We start from the raw sequence: 12,956 nt of genomic DNA, 5'->3' as shown, positions 1-12,956 counted from the left end.
ATTTTCATTCTATACCCGTTTTATTAAGTGTTTTAATCATAAATGGATGTTGTATCTTGTCAAATGCTTTTTCTGCATCAATTGATATACTCATATGATTTTTGTCCTTTATTTTGTTTATGTGATGTATCGCATTGATGGATTTGCGTATGTTGAACCATCCTTGTGCCCCGGCGATGAACCCCACTTGGTCGTGATGAATAATCTTTTTAATGCGTTGTTGTATTCGATTTGCTAGAATTTTATTTAGGATTTTTGCATCGGTATTCATCAGAGATGTTGGTCTGTAGTTTTCTTTTTTTGTGCTGTACTTACCAGGTTTGGTATCAGGGTAATGTTGGCCTCATAAAATTTGTTAGGGAGTACTGTCTCTTCTTCAATTTTTTGGAAGAGTTTGTGCAGAATTGGTATTAGATCCTCTTTGAAGGTTTGGTAGAATTCACTAGTGAAGCCATCTGGTCCCGGAGTTTTGCTTTTCGGAAGGTTTTGGATGACTGATTCAATTTCGTTACTGTTGATCGGACAGTTTAGATTTTCCAGTTCTACATGGTTCAGCCTTGGAAGGCTATATGTTTCTAAGAACTTGTCCATTTTTTCTAGGTTGTTGAATTTGGTGGCATATAGTCCTTCATAGTATTCTTGGATGATCCTTTGTATTTCTTTGGTGTACGTGATAACTTCCCCTTTTACGTTTCCGATTTTGTTAATCAGTGTCTTCTCTCTTTTTATCTTAGTAAGTGTAGCCAAGGGTTTGTCAATTTTGTTAATCTTTTCAAAGAACCAGCTCTTTGTCACATTAATTTTTTCTATTTTCTTTTTGTTCTCTATTTCATTTAGTTCTGCTCTAATTTTTGTTATTTCTTTTCTTCTGCTGACCTTGGGTTTTACTTGTTCTTCTTTTTCTAGTTCTTTAAGGTGTAACATGAGGTTATTTATTTGGGAGTTTTCTTGTTTCTTGAGATAGGCCTGTAATGAGATAAATTTCCCTCTTAAAACTGCTTTCGCTGCATCCCAAAAAGTTTGGTAGGATATATTTTCATTGTCATTTGTTTCTATGTATCTTTTGATCTCTCCTCTAATTTCTTCTTTGACCCAGTCCTTTTTAAAAGTATGTTATTTATTCTCCATATATTTGTGGTTTTTCCCGCTTTCTTTTTACAGTTGATATCCAATTTCAAAGCCTTGTGATCAGAGAATATGCATGGTATGATTTCAATCTTCTTAAATTCGTTGAGACTGATTTTATGTCCCAATATACGGTCTATCCTTGAAAATGTTCCATGTACACTAGAAAAGAATATATAGTCTGATGTTTTAGGATGAAGTGCTCTATAAATGTCAATTATGTCCATTTCATCTAATGTGTCAATTAGGGCTACTATTTCGTGATTTATTTTCTGTTTGGATGATCTATCCATAGCTGTCAATGATGTGTTTAAGTCCCCTTGTATAATTGTGTTTTGGTCAATTTCTCCCTTTAGTTCTGTTAGTAGTTGCTTGGTGTATTTCGGTGCTCCCTGATTGGGGGCATAAATATTGATGACTGTTATGTTTTCTTGTTGTACAGTCCCCTTCATCATTATGAAATGTCCATCTTTGCCTCTTGTTATCTTTTTCACCTTGAAGTCTGTTTCATCTGATATCACTATGGCTACACCTGATTTTCTCTGGGTACCATTTGCTTGGATTGTCAATTTCCACCCTTTCCCTTTGAGTCTATGCTTGTCCTTGTAGCTGAGATTTGTCTCATGGAGACAGCATAAGGTTGGGTTTAGTTTTTTGATCCAATCTGCTACTCTGTACCATTTTATTGGTGAGTTCAGTCCATTTAGATTTATGGTGATTATTGATATGTGAGGATTTCCTGTCATTCTATCTTTAGTTTTCTGGTAAGGCTGTGTCTCCATTGTTTCTTTGCCTTTTTGTTGTCTATTATTTCTGTGTGGTGGTATTCTATGATGTTTCCCTCTGTTTCTTCTTTTATTTCAGTATATATTTCAATTTTGGATTTATTTTGAGTGGTTACCCTTAAGTTTATGTAAAACAAAGGTTGATATTTAGAGTATTCCATTTTCTTCAGCACGCTTACTTTCTCCATTCCCATATTCCGGTTCAGGCCTTTACTCTCCCCCTTTTTGAGTTGTGGTTGCCACAAATTGTCCCTGTTGATGGTGGTCGAATAGCCTCCTTTAGTATTTCTTGTAGTGCAGGTCGTGTATTAGAAAATTCCCTCAGCTTCTGTATGTCTGGAAAGGTCTTTATTCCTCCTTCATATCTAAAGTATATCTTTGCTGGATATATTATTCTTGGCTCATGGTTTCTCTCTTTCAATAGTTTGAATATTTGGTTCCACTCCCTCCTGGCTTATAGAGTTTCTGCTGAAAAATCTGATGATAATCTAATGGGCTTTCCTTTGTAAGTTACCGTCTTCTTTTCCCTGGCTTCCTTGAGGATTCTTTCTTTGTCGTTGATTTTAGACAGCTTCAATACAATGTGCCTTGGAGAAGGCCTGTTGGGATTGAGGTAACTAGGTGTTCTATTTGCTTCTTGGATTCGAGGGTCCAGTTCTGTCCACAAATTTGGGAAGTTCTCATCGACAATTTGTTTGAATATATTCTCTGTTCCCTTCTCTCTTTCTTTTCCTTCTGGTATCCCCATTATTCTTCTATTGCTCTTTCTGATGAAGTCAGAAAGTTCTTATAGAGTTCTTTCATTTCTTTTAAGTCTCAAGTCTCTTTCTTCTTCTATTTGTGTCATTTCCAGGTTTCTATCTTCGATATCAGTGATTCTTTGCTCCATCTGGTCAACTCTACTACCTAAGCTGGTTATTTCATTCTTAATTTCTTCTATTGAGTTCTTAATCTCCAGAAATTCTATTTGGTTCTTTTTTAAGATTTCAATCTCTTTCGTAAAATGCTCATGCTGTTCTTTGATTGAGTTTCTGAGTTCCTTTAACTGCCTATCTGTGTTTTCTTGTATCTCGTTGAGTTTTTCAGAACTGCAATCTTGAATTCTCTGTCATTTAAGTCACGTATTTCTGTATCTTTAAGTGCCTTCTCTGGAGATTTTTCACTTTCTTTCTGAGCTATCTTGTTGCCTTGGTTATTCATGGCGATTACTGGTTTACTATTTCTCTTCCTAGACATCTACAGGAGTGACTTCTGCAATAGGTTGATAGAAAGCGGTCTTTCTTTTGTTTGCCAGTACTTGTTGGTAGAATGTTTTATTATTTCTCCAACTACAACTTATTTTTCTTCTCCCACACGGTAGTGCTATGTTTTCTCTGCACTATTCCAACTTCTCACACAATGGGGGGATTCCCTGGGAGACGGGCTTCTCCTCTGTTAATAGTTCGTCTAGGTCACAGGGCGCAGTGTCCCGGTGGGTATGTGGAGAGCTTTTGATGTTCCAAATCTCTTCCAGCTCCTGAATCAGAGCCCGTATATTTCAGCAGTTCTGTTTACTCCTGCAGGGATCCGCCCAGATAGGTGGGGTCAGGGGCGGGGTAAGTTGTGAGAGGTGGCCCAGAGCAACGGCAGCGACCACCACCACAGCCGTTCCTGCTTCCACAGCTCTCTCCCCTTTGCCGGAACTAGTTGGGCTGTGAATTTGTGTTTGCGGTCCACAGTCCTCAAAACAGCAAATTTTCTATGGTTTTGATCTGACACGCTACTGTTTCGCTTCTAGCACCGGGCAGGTGGGGGCGGGGCGAGCTCTGGGAGGGGAGGGAGGGGGCGGCTAGTCTCAGTCCCTAAGGCTTCCATTCTCTGCTCGGCAGTGCGGGCTTAAACCACCGTTTTCAGCCTTTTTCCCTCAGTCTTTTCTCCGAGGTCTCTGCCATGAGCATTGGGTTCAGCCGTGTTATATGCTGTCCCCTCAGCCCTGTGGAGCCCTGGCGGAGCCCTAGCAGTCGGAATTCTTCCCTCTCCCGCAGCTGCGGTAGTTCCGGGAAGCAGCGAGCTCGGAGCACTGAGCGAGGTCTGCGTCCTGAGCCCGCGCGGCTCTGTCTCTGTGCACTTCTCCCTTTCCTCCTCCCTCCACTCGCGCGAATCTCCCACCTGTAGGTGATTTCAGTCGGTAGTGGGCCTCTTCGTCTTGCCTGTCTGCTGTGCAGGGAGTCCTTTGTGGAGTTTTTGTTGTTCGATTCTTTGTAAATTCCAGGGGAGGTTTACAGAGGCTCACCTCACGCCGCCATTTTTCCGGAAGTACTATCGAATAATCTTTTTAATGCATTGTTGTATTCGATTTCCTAGAATTTTGTTTAGGATTTTTGCATCGGTATTCATCAGAGACATTGGTCTGTAGTTTTCTTTTTTTGTGCTGTCCTTACCAGGTTTTGGTATTAGGGTAATGTTGGCCTCATAAAATGAGATAGGGAGTAATGTCTCTTCTTTAATTTTTTGGAAGAGTTTGAGCAGGATTGGTATTAGATCCCATTTGAAGGTTTGGTAGAATTCACTAGTGAAGCCATCTGGTCCCGGACTTTTGCTTTTGGGAAGGTTTTGAATGACTGATTCCATTTTGTTACTGGTGATCGGTCTGTTTAGATTTTCCAGTTCTTCATGGTTCAGCCTTGGATGGCTATATGTTTCTAAGAACTTGTTCATTTCTTCTAGGTTGTTGAATTTGGTGGCATATAGTCCTTCATAGTACTCTTGGATGATCCTTTGTATTTCTGTGGTGTCCGTGATAACTTCCCCATTCTCGTTTCTGATTTTGTTTATTAGTGTCTTCTGTCTTTTTATCTTAGTGAGTCTAGCCAAGGTTTTGTCAATTTTGTTAATCTTTTCAAAGAACCAGCTCTTTGTCACATTATTTTTTTTTATTGTCTTTTTGTTCTCTATTTCATTTAGTTCTGCTCTAATTTTTGTTATTTCCTTTCTTCTGCTGACCTTGCGTTTTACTTGTTCTTCTTTTTCTAATTTTTTAAGTTGTAACATGAGGTTATTTATTTCGGAGTTTTCTTGTTTCTTGAGATAGGCCTGTAATGAGATAAATTTCCCTCTTAAACCTGCTTTCGCTGCATCCCCAAAATTTTGGTAGGTTGCATTTTCATTGTCATTTGTTTCTATGTATCTTTTGATCTCTCCTCTTATTTCTTCTTTCACCCAGTCGTTCTTTTTAAGTATGTTGTTTAATCTGCATAAATTTGTTTTTTTTTCCTGCTTTCTTTTTGCAGTTGATATCCAATTTCAAAGCCCTGTGATCAGAGAATATGCTTGGTATGATTTCAAATCTTAAATTTGCTTAGGCTGATTTTATGTCCCAATATATGGTCTATCCTTGAGAATGTTCCTTGTACACTCGAAAAGAATGTATAGTCTGATGTTTTAGTATGAAGTGCTCTATATATGTGAATTATATCCCTTTCATCTATTGTGTCATTTAGGGCTGCTATTTCATTATTTATTTTCTGTTTGGATGATCTGTCCATAGCTGTCAATGATGTATTTAAGTCCCCTAGTATAATTATGTTTTGGTCAATTTCTCCCTTCAGTTCTGTTAGTAGTTGCTTGGTATATTTTGGTGCTCCCTGATTGGGGGCATAAATATTGATGACTATTATGTCTTCTTGTTCTATAGTCCCCTTTATCATTATCAAATGTCCACCTTTGTCTTTTGTTATCTTTTTCACCCTGAAGTCTGTTTAATCTGATATCATTATGGCTACACCTGATTATCTCTGGGTATCATTTGCTTGGAGTGTCAATTTCCACCCTTTCACTTTGAGTTTATGCTTGTACTTGTAACTAAGATGTGTCTGTTGGAGACAGCATGTGGTTTGGTTTAGTTTTTTGAACCAATCTGCTACTCTGTACCTTTTTATTGGTGAGTTCAGTTCATTTACATTTAGGGTGATTATTGATATTTGAGGATTTCCTGTCATTCTATTTTTAGTTTTCTGGTAACGCTGTGTCTCCATTGTTTCTTTGCCTTTTTGTTGTTGTCTATTATTTCTGTGTGGTGGTATTCTATGATGTTTCCCTCTGTTTCTTCTTTTATTACAGTATATATTTCAATTCTGGATTATTTTTGAGTGGTACTCTTAAGCTTGTGTAAAAGAAATTTTGGTATTTAGAGTATTCCATTTTCTTCAACACGCTTACTTTCTCCATTCCCATATTCTGGTTCTGGCCTTTCCTCTCCCTCTTTTTATGTTTCGGTTGCCACAAATTGTCCCTGTTGATGGTGGTCGAATAGCCTTCTTTAGTACTTCTTGTAGTGCAGTTCGTGTATTAGAAAATCCCCTCAGCTTCTGTATGTCTGAAAGGTCTTTATTCCTCCTTCATATCTAAAGGATATTTTTGCTGGGTATATTATTCTTGGCTCATAATTTCTCTCTTTCATTAGTTTGAATATTTGTTTCCACTCCCTCCTGGCTTATAGAGTTTCTGCTGAAAAATATGATGATAATCTAATGGGCTTTCCTTTGTAGGGTACTGTCTTCTTTTCCCTGGCTGCCTTGAGGATTCTTTCTTTGTCATTGACTTTAGACAACTTCAATACAATGTGCCTTGGCGAAGGCCTGTTGCAGTTGATGTAATTAGTTGTTCTATTTGCTTCTTAGTTTCGAGGATCCAGTTCTGTCCACAAGTTTGGGAAATTCTCATCAACAATTTGTTTGAATATATTCTCTGTTCCCTTCTCTCTTTCTTCTCTTTCTGGCATGCCCATTATTCTTATATTGCTCTTTCTGATGGAGTCAGAAATTTCTTGTAGAGTTCTTTCGTTTCTTTTAAGTCTCAAGTCTCTTTCTTCTTCCATCTGTGTCTTTTCCAGGTTTCTATCTTCGATGTCACTGATTCTTTCTTCCATCTGGTCAACTCTACTACCTAAGCTGGTTATTTCATTCTTAGTTTCTTTTATTGAGTTCTTATCTCCAGAAATTCTATTTGGTTCTTTTTTTAAAATTTCAGTCCATTTCATAAAATGCTCATGCTGTTCTTTGTGTTTTTGAGTTCATTAAACTGCCATTCTGTGTTTTCTTGCATCTCGTTGAGTGTTTTCAGAACTGCAATCTTGAATTCTGTGTCATTTAAGTCATATATTTCCATATCTTTAAGTTCCTTTTCTGGAGACTTTTGACTTTCTTTCTGAGCTGTCTTGTTGCCTTGGTTATTCATGGCAATTACTGATTTATTATTTATCTTCTTAGACATCTGCGGGAGTGGCTTCTGCTGCAGGTTGATAGGAAGAGGTCTTTCTTTTGTTTTCTAGTACTCGTTTGTAGAATGTTGAATTTTCTCTCTGACTGCAACCTTTTATTTCTCTCTCACGCAGTAGTGCTGTGTTTTTGTCTGCACTATTCCAGCTTCTCACACAATGTGGGGATTCCCCGTGAGATGGACTTGTCTTCTGTTAATAGTTTGCCTGTGTCACAGAGCACAGTGTCCATGTGGGAATGCCAAGAGTTTTTGAAGTTCCAAAGCTCTTCCTGCACCAGATTCAGAGGCTGTATGTTTCAGCAGTTCTGTTTACTCCTGCAGGTGTCCTCCCAGATAGGTGGGGCCAATGGCGGGGTTAGTTGTGAGAGGTGGTCCAGAGCAATAGCAGCGACCACCACCACAGGCATTCCTGCTTCCACAGCTCCCTCCCATTGCCGGAACTTGTTGGGCTGCAAATCTGTGTCTGCGGTACACAGTTCTCAGAACCGCAAATATTTTTTTGTTGTTTTTTTATCTGACACTGCTACTGTTCTGTTTCTAGCACTGGGCAGGTGGTGGTGGTGTTAGCTCTGGGAGGGTAGGGAGGGGCGGCTAGTCTCAGTGCCTAAGACTTCTGTTCTCACTTGGCAGTGAGGGCTTAAATGACTGTTTTCAGCCTTTTTCCCTCAGTCTTTTCTCCGAGGTCTCTGCCCTGAGCGTTGGGTTCAGCCGTTTATATGCTGCCCCCTCAGCCCTGTGGGCCATAAGCGGAGCCCTAACAGTCTGAATTCTTCCATGTCCCGCAGCTGCAGCAGTTCCGTGATGCAGTGAAGTCAGAACACTGCACTAGGTCTGCGTCCTACGCCCGCGCGGCTCTGTCTCCGCACTTCTCCCTTCTCTCCTCCCCTGCTTGAGCAATTCGCCCACCTTTAGGTGTATTCAGTAGTGGGCCTCTTCATCTTGCCTGCTGTTCAGGGAGTCCTTTGTGAAGTTATTGTTGTTCGATTAGTTGTAAATTCCAGGGGAGGATTACAGAGGCTCCCATCACACTGCCATTTTGATCGAGAATCCATAAGTATTAAATTTGGTTATTTTCTCTTGCTAATTTGTCTCATGTCTATTTGATTGTTAGTCCAACCAAAAGAATCTTGAGGGCAGAGGAAAGTTCTCCCCCACAAAGGCATATAGATTAAGAGTTTTAGTAGTACATATCAATTAAGTGAAAATTATGGACCTTGTTTGAGTTCCCATTAAAACAAAACAACTATGAGAATAGTATATGAGGCAGACTTTGGCAATACATGAGGTAGTTGGAACACTGAATATACTCAATTTCAATAAGGAATTATTATTAATTTTAAAATGTAGATAATGGTATTATGATTGTTTAAGAAAGTTAATAATAGAGGATAAAACAGGATCCAAGTGTTAAGCCATATTTAGGCCAGGAGCCAAAACCTTATCTTAAAATCCATCTTGTCTTTATCCTGTCTTGCCTTACCTACTAGGGGCCTGTGATCAGTGGGCCCGGGCAATCTGGATGGCAACCTGGGGTCAGGGTGTGGAGCTGGAAGGCTTGGTCATGCCTTAAAACCTTTTGTCATGAAAATTCCCCTGAAGCATTACTCCTTCCTATAAAACTCCATACCCCTCTTTGCTCGAGGAGGTTATGATCTTTTCCCTCTGCTCTAGCCTGACCTCCTGCAGCTCAAACACAGCAAATACATTCTAATAGACGAAACTTGATCTCGTGCAACTCATTCCTCTGGCCGTGCCTAACAATTTGGTGGCCTGTACATGGAGCTGCCTTCATCTACCTTTCAGCGGATGACTCAGTTATTCTTCCCTCTTTCAGCCTCCGATTTGATCAGATGTGCTGTCTGCCAGACCCAAGGAAACCGACAGCGGGATGCCCTGCCATTTTCCCTTGTCCTCTGGGTGTGTCTAGACTTTACCTTCTTTTGTTGCCATTCCCTTCCTTCATTACCATGGGCTCTGGCTCCTCCTCTTACCCCAGGGACTCCCCTTTGGGGACCCTTTTGGACCACATTAAGAGAGGACTGTACCCCATTTTAGAGGCTAAACACCTTATTTCCTTTTCATCTGTGGTCTGGCCACAATATAAGCTTGATAATGGCAAACACTGACTGCCTACCAGAACTCTTGACCTTGATATTCTCCAAGATTTAGACAACTGTCTCCTCTGGCAGGGTAAATGGAGCAAGGTCCCCTACATCCTGGCTTTCTTTGAGCTGTCCCATTTGAGCTGTCCCAAATGGGACTTGTCCCATTTCCCACCTGAGGGTGAATCATACCTCTTTAGGTTTAACTTCAACCTCTCCTCCCCGACCTCTGCTAGTTTGAATCCCCCCACCATATCAACCCGCTTCCTCTGCGTCACCACCCGATACTTCCTCCACTACTGCTCTGACTGCACTTGACTTTTCTTCCCCTCCTCATACCCAATCTAGGCAATTTTTTGGACCCCCAGCCACCCAGATGCCTCTCAGGGAAGTGGCCTGTGCTGAAGGCCCTGTTAGGGTCCATGTCTCTTTCTCAATGAGGGACCTGAAGCAAATTGAATCTAAGCTAGGCTCCCTTTTCTTCTGGTCCCTCCTGCTTTACTAAAGAGTTCAAATACCTCACCCTTAGCTTTGATCTTACTTGGCAGGACATCTATATTATTCTCTCCTCATGTACTAACTGATGAAAGGGATCATATCCTTCAAAAAGCTAGGGAAATAGCAGACTCCATGCATCACTAAAATAATAGCACCTACCCCCCTGAAGAGACAGCTGTTCCTACCCAGGATCCTAACAGGAATTACCAGACTCACTCCCAACCCAATCCCAACCACCTGAAGAGAGACCATATGATTAATTGTCTCCTTCAGGGAGTGAAGGTAACCATTCAGAAAGCTGTCAATTATGGAAAAGTTAGGGAAATCTACCAGGACCGCCATAAGAACCCAGCTGTCTTTCTCTCCCACCTTTCAGAGGCCCTAGAAACCTACACTGATATTAATCCTGACTCTCCTGATAGCACAGCTGTCTTGGCCATGCATTTCATCTCCCAGTCAGCGCCTGATATTCACAGGAAGCTTCAGAAACTAGAGAAGCATCCTCACACCCCCCCTCCCCCAAACAGATCTTTTAGAACTGGCCTTTAAGGTCTTCAACAATTGAAATGAGGAGAGTAGACAGACCCATAACCAGGCCTTACAGATGGTTGTTGCAGCAGTTTCCCAGGTTGTTAGGCTGGGTCGGCCCCAAAGGAAAGAACCCGGACCCCAATCCTCTGTGCAGCCTAATCAAACAGGTGCCTGTTTTAAATGTAGCCTCCCAGGACACTGGAGTCACCTTGTCCTAACCCAAAGCTTCCTCCTAAGCCTTGACCCCTATGCAGCCATGGTGGCCACTGGATGTTGGATTGCCCTCGAGCCCCTCAAATTTCAGGAACATCCACTTCCTGGCCCCAGTCAAACAGCATGCCTGCCATGGCACCAGCGGATGGAACTAATCTTTCCCTCCTGGGGACCCTCAGCATCGATGAAGAATAAAAGGGCCCAATCTCATCACATGCCTCGACCTCCACCATACACATGATGGAACTGCAGGTAACTCTCCTACTTGCTGGTAAGATGATTACTTTCCTTCTAGACATGGGGGCCACTTACTTGGCACTCCCCGAATTTTCAGGCAAGCTCTCTCCCTTTCTTGTCTCAATTGTGGGGGTCAATACAATACTTGCTCAACCCATGGCTACCCCAACCCTTTTATGTTCCTTAGAGGGACATGCTTTTAAGATTATCCACCCTGCTTCTTCCCCTTACTTCCTTTATACACTGCAGGGGCCACCAAAGGGGCTCTGGCCTTGTTGCCATTGGTAACAACAAGATTGATAGGGAGACTTGCTGGGCCACCCTCCTTGGCTCTTGAGAGCCTGTTACCAGTCACAGAGCCATTTGGGAGGGCCCCTGTCTTACCTCCGCTGATAAACTACCCCTAATAACTACGTCCCTTCTCCCTATTGCCATTTCCCGCCTCCATGCTGCCCCCCACACTCCAACTTTCCTCAGCCCATTTTGCTATCCTTACTTAGGTAAGTTTTCCCTGTTTCACCCTCCAACTCAGTCAGATTTGCTGTCCAATACAAGACCTAGCACTAGGCCTGATCATGTCCCAGGGCCAGGCCCCTGGGTCAGTAGTTAGCAGGGACGCCTGCCCTGGTCTGCACACTTCTCCTCAACCAGACCTGAGGAAACCAACAGTGGTACACCCTGCCATTTTCCCTTGTCCTCTGGGTGACTTAGAGGGTCTAGACTTTACCTCCTTTTGCCCCCTATCCTTTACCTCACCTTTCTCTTCTATCTCCCCTCCTCTGGACATGGTGACTGGAAAGACAATATTTTAAATTAATGCCTCTCACATTTTAGCAGACTAATCGCTTTCTAATCCAAGCTCTGAACTACTCTCTCCAGGACAAGCGCCCCCCACCCCCACCTCTTTGTCCTTGAAGTTTTGTTTGGGAATGTAACCCACCCCTTTGCTTCTGACTAACTCCCTTACAACATAGGCTCTGAACCTCTCTTCCAACCTAGGTATCTCCCCTCCATTCTATATCCTCCTGACTTCTGAGCCCCTCTTGATTACTCCCACTCAGAGGCCCATTGATCCTCTTACTGTTTGGCCCCTTCTTGCTCTTTCTGCTTATTTACTTTATCTCACCATGTTCTTACAAGAGCACCGTTACAGCCCCCTCACCCCAAACTCTAATTAGGGACCAGATCAATGTCCCCACTCAGCAGGTCACACTGCTCCTTTTCCTAAGAATAGTTACCAAACCCAGAGGGGGAATTTGTTAAGCCACATTTAGGCCAGGAGCAGAAAACTTATCTAAAAAGCCATCTTGTCTTGATCCTGTCTTGCCTTATCTCCTAGGGGCCTTTGATCAGCGGGCCTGGGCGGGCTTGGAGGGTCTGCAAGGCGATCTGTGGCCAGGGTGTGGAGCTGGAGAGCTTGGTCATGCCCTGAAACCCTTTGTCAATGAAAACCCTGTGAAGCATTGCCCCTCCTATAAAACTCCATACCCCTCTTTGCTCAAGGAGGTTATGATCTTTTCCCTCTGCTCTAGCCTGACCTCCCACAGCTCAAACACACCAAATAAATTCTAATAAATCATTCTTGGTTTCCTACTACTCATTTCTCCTGCCATGTCTAACACCAAGATGGCATAGTAGGTAAACACTGTGATTGTCTCCTCCTGTGAACAAATTAAAATTACAACTAAATTATAGAACAATCAACCTGGTGAATAATCTGAAGTCTAGCTGAACAGAAGTTTTATAATTAAGGCTATAAAAAGAAACCACATTGAGACTGGCAGGAGGGGTGGTGACACGAAACAGGTCAATCCCATACCTTAGTGTGGTGGTTGAGAATCAGGAAGGATATCTCGGCTATGGCGGTTCCCCCTGAGGAGCAAGAAACACCAGCCCTACACTGGGCTTCTCAGCTGGGAGTACTGATGCTGAGAAGAGAAACCCCCACAACATGTGGCTGTGAAAAGGAGTGGGGATTCTGACCATCTGAGTAGGACACAAGGCTGTTGGAAACCCAGACCTTCTCTTAAAGAGCCTGTACACAGATACACTCACTCTCAGGCACTCACCCTAGGCTCCGGCTGAGGGATAGTGATTTGGGGAGCATCAGAGACTTATGGGTGAGAATGAGTTGTGTGGCTTCAGGGTAAGGAGTGGAAGGACAGTTGTCATTTTTCCCTTTGTGGGGTCTTGTTCCTGTGCAGCCAAC

This window comes from Rhinolophus sinicus, chromosome 6 (assembly GCF_057876585.1).
Source record: "Rhinolophus sinicus isolate RSI-liver-muscle chromosome 6, RSI-T2T, whole genome shotgun sequence".
NCBI classification, from domain to species: Eukaryota; Metazoa; Chordata; class Mammalia; order Chiroptera; family Rhinolophidae; genus Rhinolophus; species Rhinolophus sinicus.
The sequence above is the reverse complement of the archived record's forward strand: the minus strand, read 5'-3'. Positions refer to the sequence as shown.